Consider the following 12,381-nt stretch of genomic DNA (forward strand, 5'->3'; position numbering starts at 1 on the left):
ACCACAGACCACCTTTCATCACCCCCCTCTCAAAGTCTGCATTGCTAGCCCTGCTAGCTAGCCTAAGCGCCTCACCACAGAACACCATTCATCATCTCCACCCTCAAAGTCAGCATTGCTAGCCCTGCTAGCTAGCCTAAGCCATCTCACCATAGACCACCATTCATCATCTACCCTCTCGAAGTCAGCATTGCTAGCCCTGCTAGCAAGCCTAAGCCACCCCACTACAGACCACCATTCATCACCTCCCCTCTCAAAGTAAGCATTGCTAGCCCTGCTAGCAAGCCTTAGCCACCCCACTACAGACCACCATTCATCATCTCCCCTCTCAAAGTCAGCAGGCCACCTCACCATAGACCACCATTCATCATCTCCACGCTCAAAGTCAGCATTGCTAGCCCTGCTAGCTAGCCTAAGCCACCTCACCACAGACCACCATTCATCACCTCCCCTCTCAAAGTCAGCATTGCTGGCCCTGCTAGGTAGCCTAGGTGCCTCTCCACAGACCACCATTCATCACCTCCCCTCTCAAGGTCAGCATTGCTAGCCCTGCTAGCTAGTGTAAGCCACCTAACCACAGACCACCATTCATCATCTACCCTCTCGAAGTCAGCATTGCTAGCCCTGCTAGCAAGCCTAAGCCACCCCACTACAGACCACCATTCATCACCTCCCCTCTCAAAGCAAGCATTGCTAGCCCAGCTAACTAGCCTAGGCCATCTCACCATAGACCACCATTCATCATCTCCATCCCCAAAGTCAGAATTGCTAGCCCTGCTAGCTATCCTAAGCCACCTCACCATAGACCACCATTCATCATCTCCCCTCTCAAAGTCACAATTGCTAGCCCTGCTAGCTAGCCTAAGACGCCTCACCACAGACCACCATTCTTCATCTCCCCTCTCAAAGAAATCATTGCTAGCCCTGCTAACTAGCCTAAGCCATCTCACCATAGACCACCATTCATCATCTCCAACCTCAAAGTCAGCATTGCTAGCCCTGCTAGCTAGCCTAAGCCACCTCACCATAGGCCACCATTCATCATCTCCCCTCTCAAAGTCAGAATTGCTAGCCCTGCTAGCTAGCCTAAACCGCCTCACCACATACCATCATTCATCATCTCCTCTCTCAAAGTCAGCATTGCTAGCCCTGCTAGCTAGCCTAAGCCACCTCACCATAGACCACCATGCATCATCTTCACGCTCAAATCAGCAGTGCTAGCCCTGCTAGCTAGCCTAAGCCACCTCACCATAGACCACCATGCATCATCTCCACGCTCAAATCAGCAGTGCTAGCCCTGCTAGCTAGCATAATCCATCTCACCATAGACCACCATTCATCATCTCCCCTCTCAAAGTCAGCAGGCCACCTCACCATAGACCACCATTTATCATCTCCACGCTCGAAGTCAGCATTGCTAGCCCTGCTAGCTAGCCTAAGAGACCTCACCACAGACCACCATTCATCACCTACACTCTCAAAGTCAGCATTGCTAGCCCTGCCTGCTAGCCTCAGTGCCACACCACAGACCACCATTCATCACCTCCCCTCTCAAGGTCAGTATTGCTAGCCCTGCTAGATAGCCTAAGCCGCCTCACCACAGACCACCATTCTTCATCTCCCCTCTCAAGTTCAGCATTGCTAGCCCTGCTAGCTAGCCTAAGCCATCTCACCATAGACCACCACTCATCATCTCCAACCTCAAAGTCAGCATTGCTAGCCCTGCTAGCTAGCCTAAGCCACCTCACCATAGGCCACCATTCATCATCTCCTCTCTCAAAGTCAGAATTGCTAGCCCTGCTAGCTAGCCTAAACCGCCTCACCACATACCATCATTCATCATCTCCTCTCTCAAAGTCAGCATTGCTAGCCCTGCTAGCTAGCCTAAGCCACCTCACCATAGACCACCATGCATCATCTTCACGCTCAAATCAGCAGTGCTAGCCCTGCTAGCTAGCCTAAGCCACCTCACCATAGACCACCATGCATCATCTCCACGCTCAAATCAGCAGTGCTAGCCCTGCTAGCTAGCATAATCCATCTCACCATAGACCACCATTCATCATCTCCCCTCTCAAAGTCAGCAGGCCACCTCACCATAGACCACCATTCATCATCTCCACGCTCGAAGTCAGCATTGCTAGCCCTGCTAGCTAGAATAAGAGACCTCACCACAGACCACCATTCATCACCTACACTCTCAAAGTCAGCATTGCTAGCCCTGCTAGCTAGCCTAAGTGCCACACCACAGACCACCATTCATCACCTCCCCTCTCAAGGTCAGTATTGCTAGCACTGCTAGATAGCCTAAGCCCCTCACCACAGAACACCATTCATCACCTGCCCTCTCAAGTTCAGCATTGCTAGTCCTGCTAGCTAGCCTAAGCCACCTCTCCATAGACCACCATTCATCGTCTCCACCCTCAAAGTCAGCATTGCTAGCCCTGATGGCTAAACTAAGCCATCTCACCATAGACCACCATTCATCATCTCCCCTCTCAAAGTCAGCATTGGTAGCCCTGCTAGCTAGCCAAAGCCACCTCACCATAGGCCACGATTCATCATCTCCCCTCTCAAAGTCAGAATTGCGAGCCCTGCTAGCTAGCCTAAACCGCCTCACCACATAACATCATTCATCACCTACACTCTCAAAGTCAGCATTGCTAGCCCTGCTAGCTAGCCTAAGTGCCTCACCACAGACCTCCATTCATCACCTCCCCTCTCAAGGTCAGTATTGCTAGCCCTGCTAGATAGCCTAAGCCCCTCACCACAGAACACCATTCATCACCTGTCCTCTCAAGATCAGCATTGCTAGTCCTGCTAGCTAGCCTAAGCCACCTCACCATAGACCACCATGCATCATCTCCACGCTCAAATCAGCAATGCTAGCTCTGCTAGCTAGCATAATCCATCTCACCATAGACCACCATTCATCATCTCCACGCTCGAAGTCAGCATTGCTAGCCCTGCTAGCTAGCCTAAGAGACCTCACCACAGACCACCATTCATCACCTACACTCTCAAAGTCAGCATTGCCTCAAAACTCCAGCATCGCCTTGCACGGCTTCCAGATGTAGGCCCTTTGCTTTGCTCTCAAGTGGAAGGAACCCCTTTACCCTGAGGGCATTTGACTTCCTGCACCTCCTCAATGCAGTTCTGCACTCTACTGAAGATCTCCAGCAGGTGTTCACCCTTCCACCCCAGCAGCACCCACAGCGGTGGCTCGAGGACACTCAGCTGGGTGTGTGTGGAATCTAACGGGATAATGTATATTCACAGCCTTGCCTCACATTGCCCACTTGCCTCTCATTCTTCCTTCCACCACCTCTAGTGTTTTAGCGGTAATATCACTACCGTTCCCCATGTACTGGGCAGCTGGTGAGATAGCTCAGCAGGTTGAGCGCTCGCTGCTGCAATTTGCAGGAAGCTGCTGTGAATCCCTGGAAGGTCAGCTCCGCCTCTCATCATTCCGAGGTCGATAAAATGAACACAAATTTCGATTGGGCAAAAATCGTTTTATAAACTTGATCTCTGTAAAGCGCTTTTGGCTAAAGAGCGATACAAAGAAGAAATTATTATTACCCTGTGCTCAACATTTCTAGTTAAAAATGCTGAAAAAAACAGTGAGGAGAACGTGATGCGTGTGCGCTTAAAGAGCAAAAACAGCAGATAGCTGCCACTGAATGGGGAGCCCCAGCCCTGCTCCCCTGATTTCTCTAGTCTGCTCCCCCTCCTCTAATGATCATGCGATTGTCAACCTCCCCCACCCTTGTACAGCCTCTACTGCTCCCCAGATAGGTGTACACGTTATAATTCCTGTAAATGCATTATGTACAATACACACAAAGTGCCAAGAGGCCACCCTGGTGGTGAACTCTGTGCTCTACTAATACTAAACATAAATCAGTTCATAGATAATTCCACGGATCAGCATCAGGGATTTCAAGGCGCTGCCAGCATCGCCACATGTGAAGAACATATTGCCTGTACTTTGACCACATTATACAAGGAAGCAGCAGCTCCTTCCAAGTTACCCAGAAGTCCATGCAGTGATTTACATACAAGTAGTGGCGTCGTTTTCCTTGATTTGTTTCTATCAAAGCAGGACAGTTAAGGTTATCAATAATGGTGTCCTAAACCTGAAGCAGAAACTCAGTTTAATTCAGTTCAAAAGGCTTCTTTCCCACTCTATTAGTTAGAGATACTGTTTACAGGTGACATATATATGGTGTTGTTCTGCTCCACCACTGCCCGGATGAGCCTCAGTGGTCTGGGGTGCAGGCTTCAAACCTGTAGCTGTTTAGGACAGAGTGGTTCAATTCCACCTTCTGGGCGGATATGTGTTTCTTTTTCCTGTGATCAGCATTTTTATCTTGGGTCCATGGTAATCATTTAGTGCCTGGATTTATATCACAGAAAAAAGAATTGTACCAATCATAAATACCCATCTCTAGTGATTAACAGCATGCGGTGCCAGCAGTTCTTCTGATGATGCACAGGAAGGCAGCACCTTTTCAGGGGATTAGCAATGTGATTTCACTTTTAACTTTTTTTGACAATGCAAATAACCAGGCCCCCTTTGATATAACCTATGTGGTCACACCCCCTTACTCCTCCTGGGAATACACTGTTTTTGCCTGCACAAACAATGTCTGATGATACTGCATGGGCTCACCATAGACCACCATTCATCATCTCCACCCTCAACGTCAGCATTGCTAGTCCTACTAGCTAGCCTAAGCCACCTCACCACAGACCACCATTCAACTCCACCCTCAACATCAGCATTGCTAGCCCTGCTAGCTAGCCTAAGCCATCTCACCACAGACCACCATTCATCCTCTCTGCCCTCAAAGTCAGCATTGCTAGCCCTCCTAGCTAGCCTAAGTCATCTCACCATAGACCATCATTCATCATCTCCCCTCTCAAAGTCAGCATTGCTAGCCCTGCTAGCTAGCCTAAGCCATCTCACCATAGACCACCATTCATCATCTACACTCTCGAAGTCAGCATTGCTAGCCCTGCTAGCTAGCCTAAGCCACCCCACTACAGACCACCATTCATCACCTCCCCTCTCAAAGTAAGCATTGCTAGACCTGTTAACTAGCCTAAGCCACCTCACAAAAGACCACCTTTCATCTCCTCCCTCAACGTCAGCATTGCTAGTCCTACTAGCTAGCCTAAGCCATCTCACCAGAGACCACCATTCATCCTCTCCACCTTCAAAGTCAGCATTGCTAGCCCTGATGGCTAACCTAAGCCATCTCACCATAGACCACCATTCATCATCTCCCCTCTCAAAGTCAGCATTGCTAGCCCTGCTAGCTGGCCTAAGCCATCTCACCATAGACCACCATTCATCATCTACCCTTTCGAAGTCAGCATTGCTAGGCCTGCTAGCAAGCCTAAGCCACCCCACTACAGACCACCATTCATGACCTCCCCTCTCAAAGTAAGCATTGCTAGCCCTGCTAACTAGCCTAAGCCATCTCACCATAGACCACCTTTCATCATCTCCACCCTCAAAGTCAGCATTGCTAGCCCTGCTAGCTAGCCTAAGCCACCTCACCATAGACCACCATTCATCATCTCCCCTCTCAAAGTCACGATAGCTAGCATTGCTAGCTAGCCTAAGCCGCCTCACCAACCACCATTCGTCATCTCCCCTCTCAAAATAAGCATTGCTAGCCCTGCTAACTAGCCTAAGCCATCTCACCATAGACCACCATTCATCATCTCCACCCTCAAGGTCAGCATTGCTAGCCCTGCTACCTAGCCTAAGCCACCTCACCATAGGCCATCATTCATCATCTCCCCTCTGAAAGTCAGAATTGCTAGCCCTGCTTGCTAGACTTATCCGTCTCACCACAGAACATCATTCATCATCTCCTCTCTCAAAGTCAGCATTGCTAGCCCTGCTAGCTAGCCTAAGCCACCTCACCATAGACCACCATGCATCGTCTCCATGCTCAAATCAGCAGTGCTAGCCCTGCTAGCAAGCCTAAGCCATCTCACCATAGACCACCTTTCATCATCTCCCCTCTCAAAGTCAGCATTGCTAGCCCTGCTAGCTAGCCTAAGCCACCTCACCATAGACCACCATTCATCATCTCCCCTCTCAAAGTCACAATTGCTAGCATTGCTAGCTAGCCTAAGCCGCCTCACCACAGACCACCATTCGTCATCTCCCCTCTCAAAATAAGCATTGCTAGCCCTGCTAACTAGCCTAAGCCATCTCACCATAGACAACCATTCATCACCTCCACCCTCAGGGTCAGCATTGCTAGCCCTGCTACCTAGCCTAAGCCACCTCACCATAGGCCACCATTCATCATCTCCCCTCTGAAAGTCAGAATTGCTAGCCCAGCTAGCTAGACTAATCCGCCTCACCACAGACCATCATTCATCACCTCCTCTCTCAAAGTCAGCATTGCTAGCCCTGCTAGCTAGCCGAAGCCACCTCACCATAGACCACCATGCATCGTCTCCACGCTCAAATCAGCAGTGCTAGCCCTGCTAGCTAGCCTAAGCCATCTCACCATAGACCACCATTCATCATCTCCCCTCCCAAAGTCAGCAGGCCACCTCACCATAGACCACCATTCATCATCTCCACGCTCAAAGTCAGCATTGCTAGCCCTGCTAGCTAGCCTAAGCCACCTCACCATAGACCACCATTCATCATCTCCCCTCTCAAAGTCACAATTGCTAGCATTGCTAGCTAGCCTAAGCCGCCTCACCACAGACCACCATTCGTCATCTCCCCTCTCAAAATAAGCATTGCTAGCCCTGCTAACTAGCCTAAGCCATCTCACCATAGACCACCATTCATCATCTCCATCCTCAAAGTCAGCATTGCTAGGCCTGCTAGCTAGCCTAAACCACCTCACCATAGGCCAACATTCATCATCTCCCCTCCGAAAGTCAGAATTGCTAGCCCTGCTAGCTAGCCTAATCCGCCTCACCACAGACCATCATTCATCATCTCCCCTCTCAAGGTCAGCATTGCTAGTCCTGCTAGCTAGCCTAAGCCACCTCACCATAGACCACCATTCATCATCTCCCCCTCTCAAAGTCAGCATTGCTAGCAATGCTAACTAGATTAAGCCATCTGACCATTGACCACCATTCATCATCTCCCCTCTCAAAGTCAGCATTTCTAGCCCTGCTAACTAGCATAAGCCATCTGGCTATAGACCACCATTCGTCATCTCCCCTCTCAAAGTCAGCATTGCTAGCCCTGCTAGCTAGCCTAAGCCACCTCACCACAGACCACCATTCAACTCCACCCTCAACATCAGCATTGCTAGTCCTACTAGCTAGCCTAAGCCATCTCACCACAGACCACCATTCATCCTCTCTGCCCTCAAAGTCAGCGTTGCTAGCCCTCCTATCTAGCCTAAGTCATCTCATCATAGACCACCATTCTTCATCTCCCCTCTCAAACTCAGCATTGCTAGCCCTGCTAGCTAGCCTAAGCCACCTCACCATAGACCACCATTCATCATCTACACTCTCGAAGTCAGCTTTGCTAGCCCTGCTAGCTAGCCTAAGCCATCCCACTACAGACCACAATTCATCACCTCCCCTCTCAAAGTAAGTATTGCAGGCCCTGTTAACTAGCCTAAGCCACCTCACAAAAGACCACCTTTCATCTCCACCCTCAACGTCAGCATTGCTAGTCCTACTAGCTAGCCTAAGCCATCTCACCACAGACCACCATTCATCCTCTTCACCCTCAAAGTCAGCATTGCTAGCCCTGAAGGCTAACCTAAGCCATCTCACCATAGACCACCATTCATCATCTCCCCTCTCAAAGTCAGCATTGCTAGCCCTGCTAGCTGGCCTAAGCCATCTCACCATAGACCACCATTCATCATCTTTCCTCTCAAAGTCAACATTTCTAGCCCTGCTAACTAGCCTAAGCCACCTCACAAAAGACCACCTTTCATCTCCACCCTCAACGTCAGCATTGCTAGTCCTACTAGCTAGCCTAAGCCACCTCACCACAGACCACCATTCAACTCCACCCTCAACATCAGCATTGCTAGTCCTACTAGCTAGCCTAAGCCATCTCACCACAGACCACCATTCATCCTCTCCGCCCTCAAAGTCAGCGTTGCTAGCCCTCCTAGCTAGCCTAAGTCATCTCACCATAGACCACCATTCATCATCTCCCCTCTCAAAGTCAGCATTGCTAGCCCTGCTAGCTAGCCTAAGCCATCTCACCATAGACCACCATTCATCATCTACACTCTCGAAGTCAGCATTGCTAGCCCTGCTAGCTAGCCTAAGCCACCCCACTACAGACCACCATTCATCACCTCCCCTCTCAAAGTAAGCATTGCTAGCCCTGTTAACTAGCCTAAGCCACCTCACAAAAGACCACCTTTCATCTCCACCCTCAACGTCAGCATTGCTAGTCCTACTAGCTAGCCTAAGCCATCCCACCACAGACCACCATTCATCCTCTCCACCCTCAAAGTCAGCATTGCTATCCCTGATGGCTAACCTAAGCCATCTCACCATAGACCACCATTCATCATCTCCCTCTCAAAGTCAGCATTGCTAGTCCTGCTAGCTGGCCTAAACCATCTCACCATAGACCACCATTCATCATCTACCCTCTCGAAGTCAGCATTGCTAGGCCTGCTAGCAAGCCTAAGCCACCCCACTACAGACCACCATTCATCACCTCCCCTCTCAAAGTAAGCATTGCTAGTCCTGCTAGCTAGCCTAAGCACCTCACCATAGACCACCATTCATCCTCTCCACCCTCAAAGTCAGCATTGCTAGCCTTGATGGCTAAACTAAGCCATCTCACCATAGACCACCATTCATCATCTCCCCTCTCAAAGTCAGAATGGCTAGCCCTGCTAGCTAGCCTAAGCCACCTCATGATAGATCACCATTCATCATCTCCCCTCTCAAAGTCACAATTACTAGCCCTGCTAGATAGCCTAAGCTGCCTCACCACAGACCACCATTCGTGTTCTCCCCTCTCAAAGTAAGCATTGCTAGCCATGCTAACTAGCCTAATCCGCCTCACCACAGACCATCATTCATCATCTCCTCTCTCAAAGTCAGCATTGCAAGCCCTGCTAGCTAGCCTAAGCCATCTCACCATAGACCACCATTCATCATCTCCCCTCTCAAAGTCAGCAGGCCACCTCACCATAGACCACCATTCATCATCTCCACGCTCAAAGTCAGCATTGCTAGGCCTGCTAGCTAGCCTAAGCCACCTCACCACAGACCACCATTCATCACCTCCCCTCTCAAAGTCAGCATTGCTGGCCCTGCTAGGTAGCCTAAGTGCCTCTCCACAGACCACCATTCATCACCTCCCTTCTCAAGGTCAGCATTACTAGCTCTGCTAGCTAGTGTAAGCCACCTAACCACAGACCACCTTTCATCACCCCCCTCTCAAAGTCTGCATTGCTAGCCCTGCTAGCTAGCCTAAGCGCCTCACCACAGAACACCATTCATCATCTCCACCCTCAAAGTCAGCATTGCTAGCCCTGCTAGCTAGCCTAAGCCATCTCACCATAGACCACCATTCATCATCTACCCTCTCGAAGTCAGCATTGCTAGCCCTGCTAGCAAGCCTAAGCCACCCCACTACAGACCACCATTCATCACCTCCCCTCTCAAAGTAAGCATTGCTAGCCCTGCTAGCAAGCCTTAGCCACCCCACTACAGACCACCATTCATCATCTCCCCTCTCAAAGTCAGCAGGCCACCTCACCATAGACCACCATTCATCATCTCCACGCTCAAAGTCAGCATTGCTAGCCCTGCTAGCAAGCCTAAGCCACCTCACCACAGACCACCATTCATCACCTCCCCTCTCAAAGTCAGCATTGCTGGCCCTGCTAGGTAGCCTAGGTGCCTCTCCACAGACCACCATTCATCATCTACCCTCTCGAAGTCAGCATTGCTAGCCCTGCTAGCAAGCCTAAGCCACCCCACTACAGACCACCATTCATCACCTCCCCTCTCAAAGCAAGCATTGCTAGCCCAGCTAACTAGCCTAGGCCATCTCACCATAGACCACCATTCATCATCTCCACCCCCAAAGTCAGAATTGCTAGCCCTGCTAGCTATCCTAAGCCACCTCACCATAGACCACCATTCATCATCTCCCCTCTCAAAGTCACAATTGCTAGCCCTGCTAGCTAGCCTAAGACGCCTCACCACAGACCACCATTCTTCATCTCCCCTCTCAAAGAAATCATTGCTAGCCCTGCTAACTAGCCTAAGCCATCTCACCATAGACCACCATTCATCATCTCCAACCTAAAAGTCAGCATTGCTAGCCCTGCTAGCTAGCCTAAGCCACCTCACCATAGGCCACCATTCATCACCCTCCTCTCAAAGTCAGAATTGCTAGCCCTGCTAGCTAGCCTAAACCGCCTCACCACATACCATCATTCATCACCTCCTCTCTCAAAGTCAGCATTGCTAGCCCTGCTAGCTAGCCGAAGCCACCTCACCATAGACCACCATGCATCGTCTCCACGCTCAAATCAGCAGTGCTAGCCCTGCTAGCTAGCCTAAGCCATCTCACCATAGACCACCATTCATCATCTCCCCTCCCAAAGTCAGCAGGCCACCTCAGCATAGACCACCATTCATCATCTCCACGCTCAAAGTCAGCATTGCTAGCCCTGCTAGCTAGCCTAAGCCACCTCACCATAGACCACCATTCATCATCTCCCCTCTCAAAGTCACAATTGCTAGCATTGCTAGCTAGCCTAAGCCGCCTCACCACAGACCACCATTCGTCATCTCCCCTCTCAAAATAAGCATTGCTAGCCCTGCTAACTAGCCTAAGCCATCTCACCATAGACCACCATTCATCATCTCCATCCTCAAAGTCAGCATTGCTAGGCCTGCTAGCTAGCCTAAACCACCTCACCATAGGCCAACATTCATCATCTCCCCTCTGAAAGTCAGAATTGCTAGCCCTGCTAGCTAGCCTAATCCGCCTCACCACAGACCATCATTCATCATCTCCCCTCTCAAGGTCAGCATTGCTAGTCCTGCTAGCTAGCCTAAGCCACCTCACCATAGACCACCATTCATCATCTCCCCCTCTCAAAGTCAGCATTGCTAGCAATGCTAACTAGATTAAGCCATCTGACCATTGACCACCATTCATCATCTCCCCTCTCAAAGTCAGCATTTCTAGCCCTGCTAACTAGCATAAGCCATCTGGCTATAGACCACCATTCGTCATCTCCCCTCTCAAAGTCAGCATTGCTAGCCCTGCTAGCTAGCCTAAGCCACCTCACCACAGACCACCATTCAACTCCACCCTCAACATCAGCATTGCTAGTCCTACTAGCTAGCCTAAGCCATCTCACCACAGACCACCATTCATCCTCTCTGCCCTCAAAGTCAGCGTTGCTAGCCCTCCTATCTAGCCTAAGTCATCTCATCATAGACCACCATTCTTCATCTCCCCTCTCAAACTCAGCATTGCTAGCCCTGCTAGCTAGCCTAAGCCACCTCACCATAGACCACCATTCATCATCTACACTCTCGAAGTCAGCTTTGCTAGCCCTGCTAGCTAGCCTAAGCCACCCCACTACAGACCACAATTCATCACCTCCCCTCTCAAAGTAAGTATTGCAGGCCCTGTTAACTAGCCTAAGCCACCTCACAAAAGACCACCTTTCATCTCCACCCTCAACGTCAGCATTGCTAGTCCTACTAGCTAGCCTAAGCCATCTCACCACAGACCACCATTCATCCTCTTCACCCTCAAAGTCAGCATTGCTAGCCCTGAAGGCTAACCTAAGCCATCTCACCATAGACCACCATTCATCATCTCCACTCTCAAAGTCAGCATTGCTAGCCCTGCTAGCTGGCCTAAGCCATCTCACCATAGACCACCATTCATCATCTTTCCTCTCAAAGTCAACATTTCTAGCCCTGCTAACTAGCCTAAGCCACCTCACAAAAGACCACCTTTCATCTCCACCCTCAACGTCAGCATTGCTAGTCCTACTAGCTAGCCTAAGCCACCTCACCACAGACCACCATTCAACTCCACCCTCAACATCAGCATTGCTAGTCCTACTAGCTAGCCTAAGCCATCTCACCACAGACCACCATTCATCCTCTCCGCCCTCAAAGTCAGCGTTGCTAGCCCTCCTAGCTAGCCTAAGTCATCTCACCATAGACCACCATTCATCATCTCCCCTCTCAAAGTCAGCATTGCTAGCCCTGCTAGCTAGCCTAAGCCATCTCACCATAGACCACCATTCATCATCTACACTCTCGAAGTCAGCATTGCTAGCCCTGCTAGCTAGCCTAAGCCACCCCACTACAGACCACCATTCATCACCTCCCCTCTCAAAGTAAGCATTGCTA

The 12,381-nt window shown here is 50.3% G+C and overlaps 1 non-coding gene across 1 annotated transcript; it reads left to right on the top strand.

Moving 5' to 3' along the window:
- Window positions 1-4,249: 4,249 nt before the first annotated feature.
- TRNASTOP-UCA (transfer RNA opal suppressor (anticodon UCA)) lies at window positions 4,250-4,335 on the top strand. Its single transcript has one exon. It is a non-coding gene; the product is annotated as a tRNA-Sec (tRNA).
- Window positions 4,336-12,381: the final 8,046 nt, after the last annotated feature.

The sequence above is a fragment of the Ambystoma mexicanum genome, chromosome 13 (assembly GCF_040938575.1).
Source record: "Ambystoma mexicanum isolate Mex_15411 chromosome 13, UKY_AmexF1_1, whole genome shotgun sequence".
Taxonomy (NCBI): Eukaryota; Metazoa; Chordata; class Amphibia; order Caudata; family Ambystomatidae; genus Ambystoma; species Ambystoma mexicanum.